The sequence below is a fragment of the Belonocnema kinseyi genome, chromosome 4, assembly GCF_010883055.1.
Source record: "Belonocnema kinseyi isolate 2016_QV_RU_SX_M_011 chromosome 4, B_treatae_v1, whole genome shotgun sequence".
NCBI classification, from domain to species: domain Eukaryota; kingdom Metazoa; phylum Arthropoda; class Insecta; order Hymenoptera; family Cynipidae; genus Belonocnema; species Belonocnema kinseyi.
In genome coordinates, this window is record NC_046660.1 from 96,015,920 (window position 1) to 96,020,564 (window position 4,645).

Below are 4,645 nucleotides of genomic sequence, written 5' to 3' on the forward strand. Positions count from 1 at the left end.
AATAAATAATTTTCTTTAAAAAAATTTAAATTGTAATTTTCTATAAGGATCTCGTAAGCCGTGAGAAATGCGCAAAAGAAACAGCATTTTTGGTATCATCTTCAAACAAGTATAATACAAATTAAAATCCGTAAATGAATTGATTAAATTGTGTGTTTGTGTGTGACGTGCCAACGAAATTATTTCTCGGGAACTAAGACCCGATAGATTCTTTGAATCTGCTTTTCTCACTATAAGAAATATTTCCTTATTTCAATGTAATTCTTTGAAATGATCAAGATGTATTTTATTTATATGATTCATCCATATGTCGATCAAGTAATTTAGATTTTTTTGAGTTAATATGGTTATTGCAAGTAAACAGTTAGACACATTTAAGAAATCTTTTTGAAATTAAGTATCGATATATTTGATTGAGAGAAACTTGGGGTTTGAATAAACAATATGCAGTTAAGTATTGCGAGCAAATAAATAAATAATTCTGAATAAATATTCCTATCGCTAGGAAATTTCTGATTTGTAACTTTCAGTAGTTCAGCATAAAATGCCGCTAGACACCGCAGAGCATATTATCTCTGGATAGAAATTATTTCTCAAGTTTATAATTTTCGGACACATTTTGACCATAGTTATAATAAAAAATGTGATCTCGGTATGTTAGTCGATATAACTATCTAAAAGACATTATTTTTTTGGATACACTATTTAATACATTTAATACCAGAGAGACAAGGCCAAACCTGGCCCAGATCTGGAAAACCGACCTCGGCCCGATCGCTGATGAAACACACGGCACGATCAGAGCCAGATCTGGCCGCCTGATCAGTACACGATCTGGCCCTGACCAATTTGCCGTTAAGAGCCAGATGTCAAATATTATCGCAAATAGGAATAAAAACTCAGTACATTTTTTATTCTTTTTGACTTCGTTCTTTAGGATGTCCGCCCAAGTTCATGGCATTTCGAATTATTGTGCTGATGTGCGTCAATTCTTCTTCCGTAGTGACAGTGTACTTTGTACAAGCAGCCTATTTTCAGTTATGTATCAATTATATAGAAGATTCAATTCGTACCTAGAATTTGAAGCATTTCATCATCAGTGTTCTGATCCATCCCTTTTGTTACAGCTAAAATACGCAGCTGTTTCATTTCATCAGGTTCATCTTCAAGCAATTCTACTTCCATACTACTAACTTTTATTTCCAACCCGCCCTACCTTCCGCGCAGCGTCCCAAATATGCCCCAAAAACTAAATTTTACGTATTATTGTTACTTTCAATCAATTTTCGTCGTCTTTTTCATACAAATAATTACTGATGGACAATTTAAATATTTCCAATGATTTTTTTAACAATTTCCAATTGTTTAAACAAATGCAAATTATTTAAACAATTATTTATTCCAAAAAAATGTAAAAAGTAATCCTCATTTCTGATTGAAATGCAATATTTTAACATTTTTTGGGGCAGTAAATTTTTCTGAAAACATTTTGTAATTATTTAAACAATTATTTGTTGCCTATTTTCAAATTTTCTAAAAATTGAGACAGAGATGTCTACTTTTTTCAAATTGGTATCTTATGCTACTTTTTGTTGAATAATCACATAATGTTGATACATTTTTTCTAATGTTCAACATACTTCTATTTGTTTAAACAATTTTTATTCGTTTTAGCAGTTATTTTTCAATAACTACAAAAATAAAATAAAATATAACAAAAACAATTATTTTTCTGACTGTATAGTGTATAAAAAGAATATACGAACCATATTTAATTTGTTTAAAAAAATATAATTGTTTTGAATTATTATTTTTACAACAATATTTTAGAAATTGTATTTTCTGAATTAAACATAAAATTGAATGATTTTGAGGAGTAGTAAATTCTGTTAGAAACGTCATGTCATTGTTTAAACCATTTTTATTGGTTGATGCCGTCTTCTTTTAAAAAATGTGGATTAATAATATAAAATATAATACATAGCATTATTTTCGTGAATATATTTTAATATATATTTTTTGTGTTTTCCAGTATGTCATCTTGATATCATAAAAGAGCAATATTTTGAAACTTGAATCATAATTTGCAATATTGAATGTGCTTTTTTATAATATAATCATGATAAAAATGGTAAAAATATAAAAAATGCAACAATAAATAAACTTTTAGAATTTAAATTTTATTAGAGGAGAGTACCCAAATATGATATACCAACTCTGTTTGGGGTGATTGTCGGAATTCTATGTACTGAATTTAAAAGTAATATAGGTAATTTTAAAGAAAATTTAGTTTGTCATAAGAAGCTCAAATAAAAAATTTTATTAAAAATTTTTTTTATGCTGAAAATACAAAAAATGTAAAAAAGTGCTTTTTCCAAACTCGTCAAACTATTCTCAGAACATGAGATACCCCAGGAAATAGGTAATAAAATGCAAAATAAAGTATTATTTTTAATGAAAAACTTCATTCTATGTTTCCGAAGTATAAATTTACTGCTATTTAAATATATTTAGTTTTTGCAGTAGTCACAAACACTTTTGTAACCAATTTCCCCCGCGCTGCCACAGTGTTATAAAAACCACAGGTATGTCATATTGTGAGAACCACACCGTGCAACTATGCACTTACTATGCCTGACCTGTACAAAGAAAAACTTCAACACTATCGATATTTTCCTACTTAGTTATTCAATCCCCATCACTCCAGACAAACTTTACTGCTAAATACATATTTAATGAATAATAAATAGGGTTTAAAGAATTCCCTTCCAAGAACTCGACCACCCTCGATTTCACAAAAAGTTCGCCTATAATCTTTAGAAGCCCAATGGAAAATGGACTATAACACGAAATTACTCTTTCTTCAAGGGCTAAAAGTTAGTGATGGAAGAAAAAGAGTGGGTCTCTTAGTTTAGCTAATACCCTGCTTTCTCATATTACGAGAATATCTCATATTCGAGGACTCTCCTCTATTACTTTTATGATTCACTTCATAGTGCACGAAAAAAGATGTAAACCATCCATACTCTATTTGAAGGAAAATTGAAGAAAAAATAATAATTAATTGTACAAACAATATGTCTAACTCAGAAAATATGATTTTTAAAGTATTTCTGGAAAAGCAATTATTATTTTAAAAAATTATATTTTTTTAAACAATTAAAAAGTCGTTAAGGCATTCTTTCCATACACTATACAGTCAGAAAAAATAATTGTATGTGTTCTATTTTAATCCATTCATTTTTTTATCGAAAAAAGGTGCTTGAGCAAATAAGGATTGCTTAAACAAATGCAAATTTAATAAAAATTTAAAATAAATGTTTCAGATATATGTAGTTATTCAACCAAAAGTAGCATAGGATACCAATTTGAAAAAAGTTGATATCTCTGGATTAATTTTTAGAAATTTTAAAAATAAGAAACAAATAATTGTTTAAATAATCGCATAATGTTTAGAGAAAAATGTACTACTACAAACAATGTAAAAATATTGCATTTAAATCAGAAATTACAAGGTAAAAATTGAGCTGTGACATGGAAATTTTTCCTTATTATAGCTAAACATTTAGTTGAAAACGAACGAAGGAATTTAGAAAGATCTCTAGATCAGCGAAAATGAACATCTTTGACCATTTTTCATATAACAGGGATATCGTGTAGTCAAACCCCTAATAAGTATAACTATAAAAGAGATATTAAGAATCGGTGTCTGAAGAATTTGTTGGAAGACCACCGATGCTTTATGGGAGCAGCGAAATAAAATGGCGAGAGTCTAATCGGAAGCAGTGACAGTTCAGATTTAGTTTAGATAATTAAACGCTTTATAGAATGATTCACGAATGTTAATATTAAATAGAGTTTGTGTTGTGGTAATAATAATTTACAAGTTTTTCGTTTGTAAGCGGTCGCTATATTGAAATATTAAGAAACGCGAGAAAAAAAAACAAACTTGACCTCCAAATGCATTGTAAGGATTTCAGGGAAATCCATTTTCTCGATACCAGATGAAAAATTGACTACTGTAAGTTAATATATTTCTATGACAACTAAATTTATTTCTAATCTAAAAATAATAATTTTCGAAAGTCATAAAATGTCGAAGTTACCAACTTTGTCCAAATAACTCATCACGAGAATAATTTATATAAAAGAACTAAATGTTTAACTCAAATTAAACGTTTTATCTAATCTAAGCGGACACTACCTTTGAGTTTAATATATTCTCGATTCACTCGTTTGTTATATTGAAAAAGGCTCAAATGAGTTTTTAAAAATATGTGATATCTCTAACGAGATATCACGTGCCTTTATTTCGTTGGTTACAGAGTAAAGTCAAGATTAGAACTGAACTAGTGGCCCTGAAGCCCTCAAATATATAGGGCTGCTTATCTAATCGAAGGAGGAAGCTGTGACTATATTACAGCCCCCTTTTTGGATTGTTTTTGGCCTCTAAAAACCTAAAATTTCAAAGATCTAGGTGTAATTGTTTTTGGTATAGAAACAGTAGTATAAATCATTGGAACAGCCTCTTGTCGGTGTACAATATTGGCTTTGTTTCCGAAGCTACAGTTTGTGTAACAGTTACCTATCAAACGTTTTACAAGATCAATTATGGCGTTGAATAGTCCTATTTTATACATAGTCA